Raw genomic sequence first — 23,855 nt, forward strand, 5'->3', positions numbered from 1 at the left:
TATTTAATCAGGCCGGGTGCACGGGAAGTAAGCGGAAAGAAAATATTTGCTCCATTACGTCGAGGGAGAAAGCGAGCGACTGTAGGATGGCAGACACCGAGATGGCTAAGGGGGTGATGGCTAGGTCAGGGTGAGGAGAGGTGAAACCGGGCGAGACGAGGCGAGGCGAGAGCTCGCGGGGGCTTGGCTCGAGGCAGTAATAAGAACGACGGCATAGTTTTAACTTCTCTTTTATGAGCGAGCTTTGTGCGAATGAAGGCACAAATTGAAGGCGGAGGCGCGCCTTCGGGGAGACATTGAGACACGCGCGTTTCTTCCGCGGGAAGTTTCTACGCCGTCCCTTTCCTCTCCTTCCTCGACGCGCAAAACGTTTCTACCCGGCTTCTCGCGCGCGAGTAACTACCCGACTCCGGCTTGAATTTTCTCCGGAGTCGTTTCCCCTTGAGCGCGCGAGTCGTGTTCCCGAAATTCTATCTCGCACAGTTGCAGCCTCCGTCCCACCGTGTAATAATTATTACTTTACAACTCGCTTTGTTTGCGAAACGTAAGAGTTCAGAGCTCGCAATGCGTTATTACTCCGACTTTTCTTTCTATCTGTGTCAGAAATTTGTTTTCTCTTCAATTCCTTTCCTTCGTTGATTTATATGTAATATATTTTTAAGAATATTACAAAATAGTTTTTTAATAAAAACAGAAAGATGAAATTAAAGAATAAATATAAAAGGATTTTGTGAGTCAGCGTGGAAATTGATGCGCAAACGATTTAATCAATTAATATTATATGCATGCGTGTGTCAATTAATTTCTTTTGGACGAGTTTCGATTTATATTCAGGTCATTCTTCGGTATCGAAATTCATAGGTAATAGCGGAAAGCGAGATGCAGTGGCCCGCGACCAGCATCATGTATCTATGAATACCTTCAAAAACTTGAAATACAAGTTAACAAAAAATGAAGCTGTAATAGAACGCATTTTTTTTCAATCTGCGTATATTGAAAAATTAAAATAGAGATTCATAAAAATAGATAACTATTTAAAATTGTCTAATACAATGACAAAATCCATTAAAATATCAATGAATGTTTTTACAGATTTTTTCTCAGTCTACCTCATCAGTTTATTCGCACGACTCAGAAGTAATAAATAAAATCGTAAATGCGGCATGGTCGTTCCGTAGCGTGTGCGTGTTCGTTCGTTCGTTCGTTCGTTCGTTCGTTGTTTCGACACTTTCTCACAGGCCGATCGTGTTCATAACGACGAGACCTTGTTTCGAGAGGGAAAAAGGAGAGACAAAGCGACAAAAAGACGCATGAGACACAAGCAGAATGTCACGAGAGGATGGAAAAGGGCCAAGAGTCACAGCGCGAGCTCGATTCTCGCGGCGATACGTGTGCCTGTATGCGTGCGTACGTGCGGTATGGTTCCAAGATGCGTTATCGAATGTTTTATTCATAAGCGTAGAACAAAGCCTGCCTGTTTATCCTGAGGACATCTCGCTCTGGTCGCGCTGTGTACGCAACGCTACAGCGCTTCCCAGAGCTGCGAGCCTACACTTAAAGCCAAGTCGGCTAACAAGTGCGATTTCAGGACGCGACGATTGCCGCATATGCTTATTATTAATCTCTTCTGTTTTTACGCAGAGCGCGTCAACGTGATTAAAAAGACGTTTTCAAGGGGGAAAAAGAAACTTGACATTTCTACAAGTTGTACAATTATTATTTTATAAAATTAGAACGGATATTCGATTGTATCTCGAAGAGATAAAATATAGAGTGAGTTAAGGAAATCTTCTTGCGATTAGCGTTAGACAAGCTGGTCATTTAAGAATGATTTAGGAACTGGGGGAAACCTAAACTGAAAAGTCAACTCGCACGTCGCTAGCGAGAAGTTCGAGGAAGAAACAGCGAGCGACTGACCTGTTGTAGCGACCACTTGTGGGTTACAGCGAATTGCCCTAATAAAAACGTTACGCCGCCTCCGCTTTTTTTCACGTGGGAGTCCCGGAATTGCCGAGGCTCCCCCTCTTCCGAAAAAGAGACACTCGTCGTATTCGCCGACGATCGCACTCGTAGATAAAGCGCGGATCCGGTAGCCCAGGCCCCGAGGGTATCATCGTCATTTGTATCTCCGCGGGTGCACCTCGGGTGCGCACAGCGCACACGGACGACAATGAATGAGATGGCACTTCGGTGCCGAAAGCGGGACTACAGGCCCACTCGCGAAAAGAGATAAGGGTCCTCCTCGTCCTTCTTGGAACATCGGGAATCATATCTCTGAGGGATTCGAGATCTAGCGAAAAGTGTCCAGAGGGAAAAGAGTATGAGGAGTTTTGCCGATTGTATCTGTAAATAATAGATCGATTATATATGCAAATGCAACACGGTAATAACAAAATGATTAATTGACACCGTCAAGTTATGTTAAAGGCGACAGGTTATTCCGGCAAAAGTACAAAACAATCGGTCGACACGATCTCGGTTTGCGTCATTTTAAAATACTTGATACTCGCGCGCGGTCCAAGTTTGGAAACTATGCAATTGTTCGAGACGTCTCTCGCGGAGATATGCGACAAGAGAGAATTATGCGAATTGTCTTGCCTTCTTGAAGAAGTCCTCGCGATTTTGCGCGGCTCTCCCGGTCGCGAGCGTACAGCAGTTCCGTAGGCAAACGTTTCGTTCCCCCTTTGACCTCGTTAATTGTCGTATCGCATCTCCGGAGTTGGAGCTTGAGAGCGGACAGAGCACGGTACGGGCGTGGGTGGATCGCGATGATTTACGAGGACCGGCGTTACGGGGCTCAAGCCGGACTCTAGAGACGCTTCGCTGATAGCGTCAGAGCCACATAAGTCATCGAGACTATACCTAGGGCTCTCTCTCTCTCTCTTTCTCCTTCTTCCCGCCGTCCTCCTTCGTCCTTCTCTTCATTCTTTTTCTCGCTCCAGCGAACTCTACCCGTCCTCCCGCACCCCATCCAACGACCAACGTCCTATTCTTAATCTTCTTTGGACCTCCATTATCGAGGCCCGCGCTCCAATTATAACGCCGGCGATACAGAGGGAATTATAATTGCTTTTCTCCTCGCTCTTCTCTTTCTTTCTCTTCCTCTCTTTCTCTCTCTCTCTCTCTCTCTCTCTTTGTATGTCGCTGCGCGAAAACGTGCCCTCGCGTGTCGTCGACGAATCGCCGCCAGTAGTCTTGCTCGTCTACGGGGTGTTTCTTTACTCCTATGTGATCGATCGTTAACGGTCAAAATCTTTGACACAGATTTGGAGTGAACTTTTTCTTAGTGAAGATATACAGGAATCATTTGTCAACGTTTGTCGTGACTCTTCTGTTCTTTGTTGCCGAATTACTCGAGGAATCGACAATAATCAGGCTGGAGCGTAGAACGGGGACACCCCGTGTACCGATATTCTACGCTAGTAATTGACAAACACTAATGTCCCGCCAAGGATGATTTCGTGAAAAATTGCGGGATGCGCCGGAGCGTTAGGATGAACGCCGACCGACGTGAACGTTAAGATAAACGATCAACATCGTTCACGATGTTACGTAACACAAAATGTAATTCATTACCGCGAATTAACCCGAAAAGCGAAATTAGATATAAACTCATATACTTTTCTAAGAGATTTTATCGAGTTATATACCATCTTATATATATCACTCGTATCTCTCATTTTATCTCTCTAAAGTAAAATTAATTCTCAAGAACGATACTAGAACGCGGTTCGTTCGATATAACGCGATATATCGTACTCGCTTGTAGAATAGAGTAGAACGTTTATTTCCTTCAGTTTTCTACCAAGAAACGGAAGCTTCGTTTATATTATTACTTAATTACACACATTTATATATACCTTAACTTATTAGCTAATTAATCTCTCTATCCTTAAGAATAGAACTTATTTAATTTACAAATATGTAACTCTGGCGCAATCTTCGTGCTTACAATATTTTAATTTCTTCTCTTTATTAACTCTCTTTTTTTATATCTAAACATACTTACGTATTCTCTTTATCTCCTTTTTACTTCATTTCTTCTCTCATTTGATATCCAACCTTTTATTTAAACTGCAGCCTTTGCTTACATTATTTGGTATATAAGCTTTGATTCTTAATCGTTATTACTGTTATCCTCAAAGCACGGCTGCTAACGCTCTAATCGCTTTCTCAGGAAAAATCCAGTACCGCGAGTCGGACGAGTCAGGTGCGCGTACCCTCTCGCGCGCACGGTACTTAAATTAAGCGTCGTCATTTCCAGTGTGTCCCAATTAAGACTGATTTTCTCCGTTTCCTTTCCGGTATTAGTGTCACGGTGAGCGCGCAATCTCGGAATCTACGGTATTGTGCGCCGTCCGTTCGCTCGTCCACTTACGATACCGCGGCATGAATATTACATGGCTTCTTACCCACCGGAAAGATAATTGTCAAGAGCTCTAAATACGGGGCTCCTTGAAACGGGTTGGACAGAAGATGCATAATACATAACGCGACGAGAAAACGAAAATTTACGGCGCGCGCGGTCACCGGCACGCCGCCGCCGTCGTTGCGCTAATTTTTTTCTCGCCGTTATTTCGCGTCCCCCACAAAATTGCAAGCGGAACACGCCGACAAGGAGCAATCTCTGTAACGCACGTCGCGATGCTCCTACGCTCTTTCTCTCCGCAGCTTCGGGTTTGCCGCCTCGATTTCGCCAAGTTTAGGGATAACAGCGCGTTGAAGGCAGCCCGCGCTGACTTAAAGAGTTTCCGCGGAAACGATACGATCTCTCCGGCCAGCGGCGCGTCGCGCCAGATACGGCTATCCGGCCGCGGGGGCTTCACGCATTCTGCCGCGTGTCCGTTAAATCCTACGACAGGGTATACGCCACGGTGATTTATAAACAGTTTACGACGCCCGCTGCTCCGCTGTCGACCAACGGCTGGGGCCGGAGCGCGGATCCCCTTTCCGCTGGCACTGCCCTTAATAGAGGCGCGCGGACCCGCGCGCTGTTTTCTGCCGAAACCGAAATGGGTCTAGCCTCGGAGGCACGACCTATTTCCCGGACATAAATCAAGCCGGGAGTCGGGGCCCATGCGTCGTTACGGTCCTGCCGAGGATGGGCATTATCGACGAGACACATAATTAAACTTGAATACCATCGGTGAGCGATCGCCTGGTAATTCCTGATGGGAATCCAAAATTCAGTTCGATTTATATCGTCCGCCAATTTTTCGAATAAAACCTTCGCATGCTTTCATCACGCGTGGCTCGGGGAACGATGAAAACATGCTTATTCCTATCTGATGGATGGTATGATAGATGGAGCGATATTAAATATACGATATTATCAATGTTGCAAACGTTATTTTGTAAAAGTAACGCGTCATCGTTTCAGAAAGTAACGATTCGTTATTTATTTCCTTACTTTCTTGCGAAATTTTTATGACCTTCTTCTAGAATTGCATTCAGTTGTCTGTGTCGCTATTTGATCAGTTCAATACGAAATCTAGAGTGGTTTTACAATATGGGGGGAGGGGTCCATGTATTACGCATGTATAAAATTACGATTCGTTACCGTTGCTGTAAAAATGTAACATCATTACCGTTATCGCTACACATACACAAAAAAAGTAACGATCGTTACCGGAAGAAAAGTAACGATAATGGTAACGGCATTACAAGTAACTTCTCAACTCTGGATATTACAATAGATATTACGTTTGGCAGGTAAATGCTATCTTCCAAAGTGCGAAATGGACAATCCGTATCCTATAATTCTGTCGACGATTTATATAAAAGTTTTTAGGATGTATCATAACTCTCTACCAAGAGAAATACAAAGACGGATATTCGGAAAGGTACGGTTCATTACGTAGGAGCAGATGCAAGCAGGATGCAAGTGAATTTATCCTATTCATCGATAGTAACGAGACTTCTAGGCAAACATTCAAAGTCAAACGTATTTATTCATCTTCATTGTTCCTCGCTCCTCTCTCACGTCTTTTCTTTATTCCGCATTGTCTTCTTTGCTCTCTTTGTTATTATCCGCGGCAAATAATACAAAGTGACAAAGTTGAGTCGGAGGGACTTGCGTTTAATTATGAGCGTTTTACGTCGTTATTTACAACCTGACGGTGACGATGCGTAAATGTTTCTCTTTGCAATATTTTTCTCTCTCGCCATGTCAATGTCTCGTGGAACCTTTTGTGCTCCGGAGTGCCAGTAAATTACATTTTTCTCTCTCCCTTATTTATATTACTCGCGACACAAGATGGAGAAGGAAGAAAAAAGAAGGAAGCGCATCGCAAAGCGCCGCATGTAAATTCTTGCGGACCTGCGGAGGAGATTTTTCAATCCGGCGTGAGCCCTTCGTCGACTGACGAATTGCGAACGCCCTCGCTGTGACAGATGGATCTCAGGGTTACCTGGCCGTCCGCCCCGTCCATCGCGAAACTCTCGCCCAACCGCCAATTTTCTCGAACGGCCGCAAAACCGCAGAAATAATAACCGCCCCGTTCAACTGGCGCATTAAAATACGCCAATAACAATCCTTGACGGCCGACCCTGTGATTACACACGGATAAATCTCGCCGCGGTAGCCGGGACGATCTAAGCCCTATCTCTAGGATCGATTAAGCATCTTGAAGCAGCAGTAACGTCGGTCATCATCATCACGTTCCCGTCATACATTTTTAATAAGAATGAGTTGTCTCGCAGTTAGGGGTAAGGTCATCTTCGTTTGGCTTCTCTGTCGTTTTTTATTCCGGAAATAACTCTTTGATATTAACATTTTCACAGATATCAATTCTACGTTTATTAGTCGAGTTTATTGAAACTGTTTATTTTAAGCACATAATGGTAGTTGATATTAATTTGCTATGTGTCTTTTTTTCTAACTAACTTTTTTTTATAATGTCGATCGTTAACAACTTTAATATATCTATACAAAATAAAAACAAGCTCAAAAAGTTGAAAATTAATTATTTAAACACAATGAAAAAAATAAAAATATAAGGTATAATTATTGCTATTACTAACAATCCGATTAATATTTAATATTGCCTCCTTATTTACATCCACTTATGTTTATATGATAGCCTCAGTTTAAATTAAAATACTATTAGTACATAACGCTCTTAGACTTTTTATTCTAATAATACTACAATTGACAAAAGCAGCAGTAATTGGAATAATTACCTATTAAGATCGAAAGAGGCTCAATGGTCAGTATTGATCTATTTTTTGTTTTGCAATCACTTTAATCGTAATTTCAAATGAAGATGATTTACTCATTTTAACCATAGGCAAACAAACATTATGTAAAATAGTAAAAGTTAGTGAGACGAAAAAAGATACATAGTAAATTAATATCAATGTCTGTTTAAAAAAATTACTTGATATCCAGTGAAATTTTCTGAGTCTTTGGATTATAAAAACAATCCATAAAGTCAAAGAGAAATAGCAGATTTCTAAAAATCGTTACTGTATTACGAATAGTCACAATAATACAAAACATTTTTTGTTAAGATGTACAAGAATTAAGAATTAGTACTGAGTTAATAAATGCAGTGAGTATCTCTCATAACATATTGTGATAATTTTCAGAATTTCGAAGTCGATTCAATATCGCCGAATATATAACCATATTATATTTTATGTATACAGCATATAGCACATATTATACCGATATTAAATTTATATGTGTGAATTTCACATCTCTTTATTATCGAGCGATCGTTACCGGCCACAAAAATAGAATATTAATGATCGCGGAGAGTAAGCAATATTTTTCGCATGCTCAGAGTCTCGCTTTACGAACGTTACGTATCAATTTCGGACAGGCGCTTTTAGGCGATGACCGCGTACGTTCACGGAGTGGTCCGGAAAATCGCCACGTCAGAGCGACGATGGAATCGATATTTTCGTAATATTAAAACTTGACGGCCCCAACGAAAAGTGGGTTATGTTCTTCGCGCCCCTCGACGCGCCATCGGTCGTTCCCCGCCCCAGTGAGGCGTAAGACAAGCGAGTTATGAGGGTCGGCGGACATTAAATGCTTTTAAAATTTAACTTTCGCGTGGGGGTTATTGGCACGTAGCGTGGCAGAGATCCGTGGAAATCTACTTTTTTTTTCGCTCGCGAAACGCCTACAGGATTCCCTGGGAGATCCACCCTCGTCAAAGATCCACCCTCGAATCTCTATACACACTCTCCTTGCTTTATCTCATCGCCTTTTCCGAGAATATATCTGTGAGGGATTATAATTAGCTTCAAATCGCGCGATCGCTTAATTTACGACAATCGTTGATACAATAAATTGTAATACGGTTAAAACAATTAAAAGTTAAATTTATATGTACATTGGGAAACGAGATACAGCCGCGCGATAAAATTTTCAATCGAGGGATAACAATGCGGTTTCCTTAAATTTTTCTTTAAAAACTTGAATTTTTCCGATGAAAAAAGGGAGTCCATATAAGTTTCCTTATTCCTGTCATTCGTTACTTTTCCAAACAATAGACGATACCGACAACCCTTTTCCGGCCCAAAGTTATATCTATTAGTGCATTTTCATATATCACTGAAAGATTGGCAGGAAAATAAGAACGTTGTAAGTTGAAAAAATAGCGCGGCGCGCTGCGTAAACGTATAAAGCCGCAATCGTTTCTGCGAATCGAGCGTGAAATCGACGTAGCCGGGGCTTCTGAATGCATCGTGGCGAGATGCTGCGATCTAGTAAAATGCATCGGGGCTCCTTTTTGAGGGAACGTTTAAATTATAGCTCGGTCGCGAACGCCGGCGCGCGGTTGTTATTCTTTCACGCGAGCGCAGCTGGACGTCTGTATCTCGCGTTTCAATATATCTCAATTATATCGTAAATAAAATATGACTGCCTAGTTGCGTGCGCCCGGTAAATTGGCAGCTGAGGTGTCCGTTAGCGAACCTGTTCTCCTGCGTCTCTCCCCCTCTTTCGTCGTGTCTCTTCCTCGCCGCCTCGCGGCTACGTATATTTAGGTACCATGATATTTATTTAATAACGAAACGTCGAATTGCGGTTCCAACAATCGCGAAGTAATGCTCTACCGAGACCTTTATATACGATTTCTAATTTCAGATGTAGAGTATTTTATCGATCCCGGTTTGGAGTCTAAATTTGAAAAATGTAATTTTGTTGGGAACTAGTCAATCTCCTGAACGATAATAGATATTTCCCCATTTTTTTCCATTAATATTTATTTTATAATAACAAAATATTAGAAGAAAGTTGTTGAATGCGTACCGGTCGCCGAAATCAATACCTCGCGTATCCCACCAATATTTTATATTTTTACCCAATATAAGCAACGTTCAGTGAAAAATATGAAATAATTAAGAAATTAATAATATGGATAAATATTTAATGTATCTTGTTTTCTATGTTTTAACAATGTTTTAAAAGGTCAACGACTGATGTTAATCTATTTAGCAATTTATTTAGCCGATTATAATGCAATTTTATATTGAATTTTTATCTTTATATTTTTATAAAAGATTTTCATAAAAGATTATTGTAGAATTTATTTTATATTTATTGTACATATTTGCAATTGTAAACATTAAATCAACATTTTTATAAAATTATAAAATTTCCTAAATTGTACCATCACCAATTTTATTACAATAAATGATGTTAAAGATAAGTAATAATAATAAAACTAATCATTAATATTACTAAAAATATATCAAAGATAAATTTAAGCCAGTTTTATTTCGACGTTTTTTTTTCATTATTATTATTTAATAATCTTTTTTCTATAAATGAATAATAAAACGGGTATTAATTCTTTGTATTTTCAATCATTTTAATTCTTAAATTCTTAATACTACTTTTAAAAGCGATTTAGGAGACTTACAAATATGATTTAGACAATCATCTAAATTGTATCTGTCGTAGCATGCTGCAAAAGGCTTGTAATAAATTTTTTTTTTTTTTTAATAGTAAAATGTTAAACATTGTAGTAATAGGTATCTGAAACATCGAGTTACAATTTCCAACGTTTATTTGCATATGAATGAAATGAGAAATACAAGAATACTACTTGAGTATATGACACGCATTTGACAACTCTCTCACTTATTACTATTCCCCTGTTTTTTAAACGAACAGAATATTTGTACTTGAAACTGCAATTAGAGCGGAATAAGGTCTCAACCTCACATATGTAAATCGTTCCTCGAATTTTTTGCGACAAGTGTCACGGAATACACTCGCGAACCGATGGACGTCCGATAAAAATCGGGGGAGAACGACGTGAGGGTCAGGCGAGTCCACGTGTTTACGGACACCTGGCGCGTAATAGCTGCATAAATTTCACGTAATAGACAACGACGCCGAGAGCGTTCGTTGCTCACATGCAATCCTCCGAAAAAAGAATCGCCGGCTAATCGCCACCGCGCTAGCGAGTGTGGGTCGTCACGTAGATCGAGTGTGAGGGCTTTCTACAATTTTCCTATTGCGTCCTGGCGCCTTTATCCCGCTCGCTCATCGCCAAGGTAATTGATTTTGAACCGCGGTTTGCAGTGCCGCGATACGCAGTAGCCGTGGGAAGCGCAATTCCCGCCGAGGAAAAGAATCCGTCTAAGGGTTTTCGTTTCCCGCCTCGCGCGCGAAATTTTCTGCTATAGACGAAGACGCTGCAGTCGGCGCTCGCGAGACGATTAATTTAACAACGAGTAATGCCGCTTCTCCACCTGGACGGACGCGGCGATATGCAGGCCTCGGCCGCGGCGTTTTTCAATATATAAGGGCGCGAGTCCTTCGCCCAGCCCATTCGCCAGGGAGTAAGACGAGTAAGTCCCGCTTTACTTTGTCCTAAAGCGACAGGCTTTAATATTCTCGGCTCGTCGTTTCGGGTCGGTCGTCATCGTCGGCGTTGCCTACATCCCCGTGTGCCTCCGGAGCTCTCACCCTCTCCTTCCTCTGCCTGCCCTATCTTTCTCAGTTCCTCGCTCCCGCGAAGGTGAAACTTTAATACAATTTCATTTGCCTCTCGCTGACAAACTCTCCCACTACCATCGTAACTTCCCCCTTCGTCGTTTCTTTACTGCCTCCCGAAGGCGGACTATTTATAACCGTAACCCTCCATCGCGCGCGCGAAACGTTTTGTTCTCACCCGGCGAGAAGAAACCCGTATCGTCTTTAGCACATTAATAACTTGGTGCGCGTCGGCTGAAATATGTGAGACTTCCTAAACGATCGGATCTGTACCCGTGAAATATTAACGAGCGAATGCGTCCGACGGTATCGTTGTCACGCGGTATTGCCGATAATTATATTGCCGATACTGCAGGCGCGATAATTGTATGGAATTAATACGCCTGACAAGCTTAATTGAACTTGACGTCGATTTTGTACGAGTTGGAGAAAAAGAGATCTAGGTCGCGCGGTATCGCAAATGGAAAAGAACCGGCGCGACGGTTTGATTAAGCGAACGACGACGGTGGAGAGAGAGAGAGAGAGAGACACAATTCTCCGTTGAATAATGCACGCGCGCGCAGCAGAGAAGCGGGAGTTGCAGCTGCGAGAGCGACATTACTCGCGCCGTTTCCCGAAGGAAATTAGGAAACGCGAGGCAAACATAACCGGTATCCCCTATCGCGCCGCGGGTGCTGCGCCCACGCCAAGTCACAAATGTAATATTCACGGAATAATACGGCCGACGCCGAGGCCGACGCGGCGCCGACGCTTCAACGCTTCATTTTTTTCGTCCTCTCTCTCCCTCCTCGCTCTTTCGTTCTCTCGACGCCCTAAATAAAATCCGTGAGGCCAGGTAGCGACTCGGGATTGGAGTATGTGGAAATCCGTGCGTGGATGTGGCGCGTGACCCTCGTCTCGGCCCCGTTCTCATGCAAATCGCGTGTCTCGCGCAACTCCATCTCAAAACAAAGGCCTCGGGAAAGGCGCGCGTTTGGGGAACAATTCACCTTCGTCCGTCCGGGTAGCGCGCGTCACGCTGATCGATTTGTCGCTCCTTATCCACGCGCGCGCATACGTGGGCGAATGCGTATATATAATACGTGGCGCACGCATGCACACGTACGTAGGGAATCGTTAATGTGAATACGGCTCTGATTACGCATAAACTCCGCCTCGGCGGAGTCCTATCTCCCCGGATCGCGCGGCGTAAAACCTGATACGACGGCGCGGCGTCGTGGTTATGTATATCCGTCCAGTAGTTCGCACAAAAGACGCAAACCGACACGTCTCGATTTTTTTCAACGGCAGATAAGATTGTCCTGAGACGACTCACGTCACTACCGCACCTTCCTCTAGAATCGCGCTCCTGGAAGTCGATCCACTTGAGAAAGGCGCCATGCCACACTTGGCCGCACACGTGAGAACATTCGTAAATGTATGCATCTGTTACGCGAATAATATGTTGCAGGTCCAATGATACATATTTTATTATTATTAGACTTGCTTATAATATTTCTTATATACGTGTGTAATATAAATATATTACATGTAATTATTTTATAATATATAAATTGTTGCACAAATTAATTGCATAGGTTAAATTTTGTAAGCGAAAGAACGGCAACATACTTATATAAGTACGTTGCCTGTTCTCTTGCCTATAATTTAATCTATGCAATTCTTTCATCCCGAAGGCAACATACGTCAAAACAGAGATTCGAAAACCGTAAGCCACCACATTATTGTTACATAGTTTCCTTTGTTTCTCCTCTCGTTCTCTTTACAACACGTCTCCCCATTGAAACGTTGCAACCTAAAATTTAGCCTCGGTTATCGATATCCTCCCAGCTTTGATATCTTTCTAACAGACATGCATATAGGAAGAATGAGGGCCGTGTACGCCCAGTTTATAATAGCATAGCTGTCCCACTTTTGAATCTCCGTCCGTTTTGATACATAGTGTCGCTTTCCGATGCTCGAGAGAAACGTATCCCGGCGCTGGATCTTCTAATAAAGCGCGAAAAAGGAGTCGACGCTCGACCGGTGTGTTGCACGGGAACAATATACGATATACAGAGTTCCGTCATCGGGGGATTCTCCGGCAATTTATTTTTTGCTCGCAAATCATTTTGCCCATTAGCCCGCGTAGGACGATATATCGGGCGCGACCGGTGGGAGGAGATTGGTGGGGTAAAACGAACAAGAGAGACAGAGAGAGATAGAGATAGAGAGAGAGAGTGTGTGATGTGTGTGTGTGTGCGCGCGTGAGAAAGAGAGAAAGGAAGGAATAAAGGAGAAGATAGAGAGAAGCGATGGCGGGAGGTGATGGTAGGAGGAAGGGTAATCCTTTTGCTGATGTGTGTTACGAGGTCCACCCGCCCGCGCACTCATCATCACCGAGATAATGGAGTGGGCGGTTCGCGGAGGAGAGATGCTGGATGGTCCGGGGCCCGGTCCACCGGAGGTTCGCAACAAAAACCGCCACTCAACGACCCTGCCCCGAGTTGCACGACCATAAAATCATCCTAGTTCTCCGCCACCCCGCCCGCCCGCCTTCGTCGTTCGTTCCCCCTGCGCCCTCGTTCGCTTCCCTCGTCTCGACTGCTCTCTACCCGCGAACTCGTAACAAACGACGCGAACGAGCGCGACGAGGGCGACGTAACGACGGTCGCAACCTGCCGCACCGCGCCGCCGCCGTTCCGAAAGCTCGCAAATCTACCGCGACGTCCTATAAACGACTTACGGCAAATGATGGTCGGAGGTAATCGACCGGCGACTGGACTCTCTGCCTCTAATGTCCTTCTTGCGCGTTGCGCGTCGTCGAGAAACGCGCGCGATCGAATAATAGTCCCGGGGAATCGACGTCAATCAGAATATGGGAATCTGATTTCTAATAGCATGACCAATAACTTGGAAAAACATGAGGTTTACCTCATTCGGAATAAGAATGTGACTTTCTTGATAATTATCTATATAAAATTCATAATTTAAAATTATAAATTTCTGTCTCTTGTTATTAACTTATTAATCATGTAAATTTTGTAAATAAAATCAATCAGATTTTACAATCTACTTAGTATCTTAATTCAAATAACGAGGATCTCTACAATTCAAGTAGAAATAATCTCATCACTTGAGCAATGCAACGCCATATGACAAGTAATCTTGTCGCAACTTATAATGAAATAATGACTATAAACTCTAGAGTCGCAGAAGCGACTGTATATTATTATTCGGGGCATTACTTGATCGTGCATCGTACAACTAAATCATATTTAATTATTTATGACAAAATTACATTAAATGATTCCATGTATTATGTACTAATATATCGGATGGTACTCATAATTTAATCTTATATTTAAGTGCGCCTTGAGCAAAAATCTCGAGACGCAATCATTTCATTAATTGAAATAGAATCTGAAGACCATTTGAGATCTGCCAATCTTGGATACAAGACCGAATTACGATTACCGTCTTTGGTACTGTGACAAACGCGATTCGACCCCTTGCTATTCCCTCGTCTATATTCATCGGCGACAAGCGACGCCTGGCAATGTCCCCGCCTCGCGGATCGAGGGATGTTCATTGGCTCGAAAATTTTAATAACCCGAGCGACGATAGGTTGGAGAAGTACGCATGTCCAAGCGAGTGTGTCACCGGCGCGACACGCACCCGTGGTGACACACTCAACCTCCGTGTCCCTCCCTGTCCGCCGACGCCCTTTCCCTCAGCCCGATATTCGTGTCTCTTGATAGGGAGGACCCGGCTCGAGTTGTGTCGCGCGTGCGCCGACCGTTTCAAGGAGGCTAAAGGTAGCGAGTCTACCTCTCGAGGATGCACCCTTCAATCGAGGTACGCTCTGGAGAACATTCAAGATTATCGAACGAGCTACTATCATGATAAATGATTTTTGCTAATGCGATGATGTTGCTAAACGGACCAGCTGAAAACCGAAGTTGTTCCTCAACGAACCTTTTTTCATTTAAGAATTATGCATAAGAGATGTATGATCAAAGATAAAATATCCAGCCAAAAATTAAATAATACAACAAAAGCCAATACAAAAAAATACGAACTGTAATAGCAGTGCGATGATCAATTTAATATTTAATTTAAATATAAGATCGAATTAAATATTTTAATTCAGAGATTACTAAATATGCTCTTTAGTAATAAGTAAAAAAAAGTAAATTAATCTTAGAAAACGCTTCATACATAACGAGCAAAATAAAAATTTGTTTTTACTTAAATATTACAAAGGCAGTTTGCCATCAAACTAGTCTAAGTAAAGTTGAGATTTCATTTTAGCATTATATTTTTGAAAACTTCTACGATATTATAATTTAAGTGAAATGACGATGGTTTAAAATATTATTGCACATTATAATTGTTTTATAAACCTACATTTCTTAAAGTCTACAAAATAACCGACGTTGTTAAAAGCTAAATAGAATTCAATATAAACTTTCATGATCGAGAAATGATTCGAACACAAAACAATAATGCAGAGATCTCTCGCTTTCTGTCATTTTTTAGGGCTAGATTATAGGTTTCAGCTTTAGCGTCGTCCTTATCACATTAAATTAAGCGCATAGAAAAGAGAGACGAATAAGTATCGTATTCGAGGTACAGAGAAACGATAGAGAAAAGACGGAAGGGTGGGGCGGAGGAGAAGCTGGGCGATAAATCGCACGAACAAAAGGAAAATACGGCGCGGCGGCCGGGGTCTGAAAAACGAGGAAGACGAAGGATCCTCCTCGCTGAGGACGGATGAGGTGACCCGGGCAAGAGAGGCACTCTACGGAGAGTCCAACGTAGCAGTCTCCCTTGGATCGATACGAACGGCGCGCGCTGTGTCCCCGTCTGCCATTGGTCATAGCAAAACCTAGACGTGCCCGGTTTTCTCCTATCCTCCACCTCCTGCCGCCCGTCACCCTCTCGCCACTCACCTCCCCTCCGTCTCCCTTCTGCCCCTTGCCTTGTCCTCTTCATCCTCTTCCGTCCAACCCACACCCCTTGGATTCTCTGTCTGCATCCACCCGGCCAGCTAGCTGGCTTGGCCCGACTCTCACCCTGCCTCTTTTAACTGCCGCCTCGCATCCCCATCCTCCGTTTTCCCTCCGCCTCCTCCGTCTCTTCCTCCTCTGCTTTTCTCTCCTCCGCCGTTCTTCCTTTTTCCTCGCTTTTTGCGCAACACGTCTCCACACCGCCATCGCCGCGCGCTATCACTATCACGAGTATCGACTACCCGCTCGTCCAATTTTAGACATCGCCAGACGCTCGATTCCTCATACGTGCGATTCACCATCGGTGGAGCGTCGCTCTGGATAGAATTTTGATCCGTCGTAAAAGGCTCTCGTTCATGCCTTATTGCCCGGTATTCTAAGCTCCTCGAATTTTAGTTGCGGTATTAATATATATTTCTTAAATATATGTTGCTTTTTTTGAAATACTTGACTCAATGTTATAAACTTTATATTTTATATAAAATTATTTGTTTAATATTATAATTGTAATACATAGCATTTTATATTTTTTTATAATCTTATATAGAGTGCTTTAACTTTGAATATAAACTATATAAACATTTTAGCATCTTTACATTTTAATTAAATGAGAATAATATTTCGCTTGTTTATAAAAAACTAACAAATAGGATTCAAATCGTATTATACGTTCACAATCAGTGTGCTGGCTGAAAAGGGTTCAAACGGAAGTTAATTTTAAGAAATAATCACCAATATGTATATAGGAATAATTTTAATTATCACAAACATCTGCATTCATCGGCTCATATTGACTCAATTTTCATTTGTTAGACTCTTTATTTTTCCAAGTATTTATTTGAAATAAGAGAGCGGTTAGAAGAGGCAGAGATGGGGAAGAGTGTCGTCATGCGTCACTCGCGTAATTCAGCGTCGTGAAATAAACTCGTGATGTTACTCAAGTACTATAACGACAAAGTGCCCGCTAGCCCGCCGACCGCGCGATGATCCTCATTACGATCTCGTTATTATCGCCGCGATAATTACACGGAGAGGTAAGGACTTCCTACGCGGCGGCTTGGCTCCTCAATGCAAATTTCTAATGGAGCTTTGTAGGCGAGTATACGAGGAGAGGACAAGGAGGGGACGAGACAAGGGGAAAAGAGGCGGAGAGACAGAGAGAGCACACGTGGAGACCGTGGAGAACGCGGTTACGTTGTTGCGTCCTCGATCTCTCGTGACGACGGTGAACGGAATAATCCCACGGTGACTGTCAACATGCGACACTGCGAAGGCAAGGAGGAACGCGGCGTTGTATATGGCGTTGTTTCTAGCCACTATCTCTCTCTCTTTTTCTCTCCTGCGTATGTATAACCCCCGGTCGGAAATGGCTGCTGAATATGGATGAGTCGAGCGGATAGCGGACACACTCTCATGCTCACGACGCGGAGACATAATTGCCTTAATTAACGCTAATATGTTAAATCGCGACGGTTTCCTCTGTCCATCGCCGCGCTGGCACGCATACTCGCGCCTCGATTAATCGCAAAGACGGTATAAATACGGGTACGGTGTCACTACGGGTAAATAAGCGCATATCCGCCGCGCCGACCAAGGCTGGCGGTTTAATTTATATCCAGCCGCATGTTAATCACGCACGATGCACGGCAGAATGTGTTCCGTGGTCGTAATCAATCCTTTTCAATTACGGCGAGTTTAATTTTCTTAAGGGACTCACTGTGTCTTTCCATGGTACCCTAATGGATTTGGGAAAAGGTCCCTTGATATAAGATGGAGAAAATAAAATCAATTAGCAAAGATAACTGCTAGATAATTAAATAGTCTTTATTAACCGCTAAGAAAGCCTCGAAAACATCCTCGATTGTTTTGCGCGTGTGCGTGTTTGAAAACGAATCTCTCTCTGTATAATAAAGTAAAATCACACAAGGGGCTCTATTGTAATTATCTGATATAATCTTTTTTTCTTTGAAATTATTTTTATCAAAATATCAAATACTTTATCGTCGTTATGCGAAAATTACAGAAGCTACAATATATTTTAAGTTTCTGAAGGATCACGCGACGATCATAGATCCGATGTTAGATGTGCTTACATGTGTTTACCAGCGAATCGTATAACTTTATGAGAAATTAGCAAGTTCTTCCAAGTTACGTTGCCGTGTACAAGCGCAAAGAATAAATGTTTGGAATGCGAAATGTATATATAAATAAACCGATGGGAGCGCTTCGTGTATCTGGTTATCACGGATGCACCTGCAGCGCACCGCTCTTAAACGTGACAAGATAAATTTCCTAGTAATCCTACAGACCTGTAATGATACAAAGTCAAGATCGTGAATTTTTGTAAAGATTTACGGTACAAAATAATTTAATTGTATTACATAATTGATTAAAGTATGGAGTATAAAGTGTTATTATTAATGTTATTATTAACAAAAATACGAAAAATTTTTAAATTGTTTCAAGGACAGTGGAAACTTGTATTATTCGAATGAATCACAATATCCGGATAATCTAAAATGTTTGTCTTTAATGTCTGAAATGCTTGTCCTCTTATTGTTTATAAAATAAATACAAAAAATATTATCTTAACGTTAAACTCAAAATAAATCTTACGATCGTTATTAAAATGTAAACTCTAATTTTGTAACAAATTAATTATTTTCTAATATTGAAAATAATTTGCTTTATAAATATCTTTAAGTATTTAAAAATTACAATTAAATTTTAATGTTATAAAGAAACGTACTTAAGATCAATTGTAATAGGTTCCGTATAAGTGTCCTATTGTAGAGATATCTTCGGTCACTGGAACATTTATCTTTTTCCTTTATGATACAGGCGCATCTTAACAAATAATTAACAACTACAGATGACTAACAATGACTCTATTTAAACAGCATCAGCGAAACGTCAAGCGCCGCCGTTTCTCAGATCTGCTGAAGATAAACATTGCTCTCGTCTCCCGTTGTAACTCCTATGCCGCGCGCGGTGTTAACGCACGCTGTAACTCACGGACTTAATTTCCGTTTTGCGAGTAAAAATAACAGGAAACGAGGCGCGCAGCCGTATAAATCGCGAACATTGTAACCGTAACGCCGCGCTCCTTTCCGCATGCGGTCCGTAATGAAAGCGCGACGTAAAGTCGTATAGTCGCGGGAGGAGTCCCTGTTTTTAACGAGGGCTAATAACTAGTACGTGTCATCAAACTCGGTCGACGATGAATGCGATATATATGACAGCGTTGCAATAAATATACAATCTTAAACTGTTTTACGGTGCGTTTAATGGTGCGTTATCGCGTTTTATTGGTAAAAGTTACTACCTGCACCATTCGCGATCGTTGCGGAACTGCGTAATGTAACAGGAATTTTATCGTCGGGTTTGAATCCCGAATTCCAAAATTAGACGGCACGTTCATGTGAAATCCTTTTTTCTCACAACGATACAATCGTCTCTCTTTCGAAATTCTGACATCTCCTTCTTGATCAACCCGCCACCAGCGAAGCGAGTCATCGAGAATCAGTCGAACCGAACGGTCGCGGCGCGACATCCTTCGGGGGTAGCGAGGCGTGAGGCCGCCGAGAGGGTAAGGAACCGTGCCGACAAGAGACGACTCCTCTTCTTCTTCTTCTGCGGGGTGCCCCGAGCCGAGCAGCGTCGGAGAATGCAGATACATAAATTCATGAGCGGTAGTAACAGCCAGTGACGCCACGCTAGCTTCCGTGCAGCGGCGGCAATCGTATTCATGAACCCGACACGGTAATTAGGGACACTAGCTCGCCTCGCACAAGCGGAAGTCGCCGCGGAGAATCCTCCCTCCGCGCGTTCCGTGGAATATCGCCGGAAATACTTATGCATTCCGTTCGTTTCGTAAGGAAACGCGGGGATTCCGAATCGTCGGCGGCGGCAGCGGCGACGATGGTTGCGGCGATGGGTTCGATAAACCCTAGCTGCCGACACGACAGGTTTCGAGGGCAAAAAGTGCAACGTGCACGGAGCTCGCAAGATGACGGAAAGACGATCGCGAGACGCGTTCGCGATACATTAAAGAAACGTTTCATTATTTTGAACATAGAATGTTATTTGTCGTCTAAAAAGCGTAACGTGTTCTGTTAATTATGTTTTATCGATTTAGGCGACAGGAATCAAAAGCCCTTTGTGACAAAGAGAGTGCTAGAACGATTTGCACGGGCCTCGTCTCACCTTTCACCGATACGCCGCGCACCATCTGTCTATTTATTTATTATTTTCGAACGAGCACGCACACGATACCTTTTCCCTCGAATCGCAAGAGGGGCGTCGCGAGACGTGTTGAGGGCACCGTGCCGAGATGTATGAAGTGTATTATATGGGTGGAAGCCAATTATTTGTACGCCTACCCCGAAGGCAGTGATAACTCCGGGCGGCGCATAATTTTGAGCACCACGAGCCGCGGCAGTACGTAACTCTGCCGGGCTTATAATGAAGATATAACCGAGCCGACCGCCGAGACATCTTTACGTCCGGGGGGGGGAAGGGAGAATGCCTGGCTTGTTACTCGGTTATGGTACACAGGACTATGATACGCTCTCTTTCTCTCTTGTTTCCTCCCGTTCTCTATGTTGCGCCCTTTATCCTCGGTGTGTCTCTTTCTCTCTCTCTCTCTTTCTCTCGCCCCACGAGTCATCGCGTCGTTATTAATCAAAGACCACGAGCAATAACAACCGCGCCATTGCGGGACCATTTAAACGTTCGTCTACGACAGTCGTCCGGTCGAGAATTATGCTCAGCGGTACTCTCCGTTGTTATATTCGCGCTTGTTAAACTTGTACGCTGACACCGATGAAAAAAAAATCACTACTTTGATAAAGTATTATTCTTAAGAGCTGAAATATTATTCGCGAGAGCTGATTTTTGCATTTTCTCTTATTTATTCGGAATATTCTGTTAAAATAAAATAAAATACTTTTTCGGATGAAGATAGATTAATAAGATTTCATATAAATCTTTTTTGAAAGTGAAATCTCGACAGAAGAAATGATCGTAGAACGATAAATAAAGTTGCATATATGCGCCCGAGTAGCACAGGAGGTGACAGAGCTGTATCGTCTTGGGACACGAAGTTTTCAATGACGAATCAAGCTGGGGTCAAAGCATTCGGAAAAGTCTCATGATATTATTTGGCATTATATGAATTACTGCGGCAAAAAAAAATATCGCGGCCTACCTTTATGCACGTCCCTGCGGCGAACAAATGTTACGCGATACCTCACCATCGCGTAACCATTTCAGGGTACCGCCGACAGATTTTCATTTACGGATTGCAGCGTTATATGGGGATTTAAAACCGATGCGCGCGGTATCAGGCTAGCGCACACGCACCACGCGCTCGAATCATTCGCGGTGTTCATTTCGATTCGCCTCTAATTGAACGCTGTTCAATATTGGCAAGTTAAATAATTGTCTTTGGAAAACTGAACCGACACGCCTGTTAATCAGCTTCGCTCGGTATGATTGAGCGCTTCCCGGACGCGATATATGAGGCGATTTTATATCGCGCGAGTAAAGAGTGTTTCGAGCACAAATTAATTTTTCAAAACTCGAGGTAATTTTTAATTTCCTGTCAATTGTCAAAGTGACGAAGTTTTTTTTTTTCTTTTACAAAAGGACCTTCTCGAAGTTTTACGCAAAATATTAAATGTATGTAAAATTGTGATTATCAGCGCGAATACCACTTTACAACATAAAAGGCAATTTTCATAAGCATTTGCCGAATCTCAACCCTTCCGATATTGACAACAATTTATTTCCGTTTAGCCTTTCATCTATTTTTCACTTAATTCCATAGTGTACGAGAGTGGCAGTTATACGCGATATAGTTCGAAGATTGACCGGTCGAAATGGGCCTTAACGTCAGAGACGCAACGTGCGTGCGAGAGTGTGCGAGAGCGCTTCGGCGAAGTAATATACGCCAGCTCCACGCGACCCGGCCGCTTAATCGAACTACTCGAAGGGCCACCTCGTAAGTGCCCCGAGACGAGGAAGTCCAGCGCGCAACAAGCGCCACGCCCGCGTTCGGACAGGAGAGGAGAGAGAGAGAGAGAGAGAGAAAGAGATCCGGCATTATAATCCTATTACAGATTTACTTCTTTTGTAACGCATTTAAATCCACCACCCGTATCCACCTCCCTCGTCCCCCGGTCCCACCGCCGTCCCTCGCGTGTGCACCTTTCGCGCAGTTGCAGAAGGCTTCTTCCTGCCTTCGCTCGGTCCTCTTCGTCGTTCGCTTCTTCTTCCGCTCGTCTCTCTCCCTTTCTCTCTTCCTTCTTCCTGTCTCGCTCGTTCCCTCTGCGCACTCCTGCTCAGCGTCCTCTTTCGTTTCGCTCTTCCTCCTGCTCCTTTTCTTCCTCCTTCGTCTCTTCTCCGCACCGGCACTACGGCCAACAGCCTGGCCTGACGGCTGCGCGTAAAATTGGCCGGAACGCATTTTTCCATTAGGCCGGTACCCGAGCCACGTTACAAATTATAGGTGTACTCTTATTGGAGAGCCCGATGAAACGAGGGAACCGATGCGCACTCGGCGTTTTCCTCCCTCCGAGACGACGAGCCAGGCGACTCCGAATGGGCGCACGACGAACGAACGGACGGTGATCGGTGATCGGTGGTCGTCGTCGCTCGCGGTGTAGGCCGCGCGAATAATGCGTGTGATTTTGTAAACGCTTAACTGTTATTGCGCCGAGAGAGATCAGAGTCAACCTGATTCATTTGAATTTACACAGATTAAACGCTGCAGAAAACGATTTGATACTAAATTCAAATCTGCACTTTTTAAATAATTCTTTCAATGAATTCAATATACAACACTTCCGCTATTCCCTTTAGAAATATAGATATAAGTATATGGGGCATTCGTTCTCTTCTAAAATAGGATTTACTTTGAGGTCAATTTCTTATAAGCACGAAAGTCGAATGTCATCTCTCCCTCGCAGTTTCTCAACCTTAAACGTTAAGTGTCTTTTGCTTTGGGAGGAGGGGAGGCTGGGAGGAGACGGATTAACTGTTTAATAAATGCGAGGAACATGGAAAAGCGGCAAATGCGATTTTAATGCCAAGTCATACGGTGTTGCCTACTCGTGTTTTTCACTCGGGTGTGTCTCTAACGATCTCGTCGAATGCCTCGCGGCTAGCTTCGTCATTTCGCGTCGCATTAACCCTGAAACACCATGCTAGAATTTACGATTGAACTCATATATCTCTTGAGCAGCATAAATTTCCCAAACGTGTAATGTAAACCGCAAGAGAAACTCCACTTTTTATGCACAGTATATTACGAGATATATTTTAGCTTTAATTCATTTCTCTGTTTGTTAGAAATATAAAGGATTATTTACTTCTGGAACAGTGTCCGGAGGAATAATAATTGTGATAAAAACGCTGAGAACATTATATAAGTTTTGCTGTGATAAAAAGAGATCAAATGTCCCATTAAAAATGATAACAATTTTTAAATGCGTAGGAATCAAACTGCGGCTCGCATGCGGATTTTTCTTCCCCGGCTTCCTCTTTAATGTCGAACGACCAACATCTTCGGCGCTCCTTCTTCACGCGCTAAAGAGGGAGACATGGAACTATCCATGGCACCCCATTCAAGGCTAAAAGGATTCGGCAATAAACAACGGTGAGTCTCAAAATTAGGCGTGGGTCGCAATCTACATCGAAACCCCTGCGGTGGTAAACTCATCGGTCTCACCCTCGCCGAAAGTCACTACGGGGTAAGTAGCCAATGGATTAGCGATGTTATAAAGCGAGAGGAAAAAAAATGAGAACAACGAAAGCCGTTTCTTTCTGCTTTCTCTGCTATCGCGAAATGTCCTTTTAATTTTGATAACCGATTATCGTAAATATCATCACCCTGACGTTTA

The 23,855-nt window shown here is 43.1% G+C and overlaps 1 long non-coding RNA gene across 1 annotated transcript in view; it reads left to right on the forward strand.

The window, feature by feature from the left end:
• LOC120359610 overlaps nucleotides 1–23,855 on the forward strand; it is a 244,944-nt gene that overhangs the window by 65,291 nt on the left and 155,798 nt on the right. The window contains exon 3 of the long non-coding RNA XR_005576388.1: nucleotides 23,450–23,705. This is a non-coding gene — a long non-coding RNA (uncharacterized LOC120359610). The remainder of the gene's footprint in view (nucleotides 1–23,449; nucleotides 23,706–23,855) is intronic.

The sequence above is a fragment of the Solenopsis invicta genome, chromosome 14 (assembly GCF_016802725.1).
Source record: "Solenopsis invicta isolate M01_SB chromosome 14, UNIL_Sinv_3.0, whole genome shotgun sequence".
Lineage (NCBI taxonomy): Eukaryota > Metazoa > Arthropoda > Insecta > Hymenoptera > Formicidae > Solenopsis > Solenopsis invicta.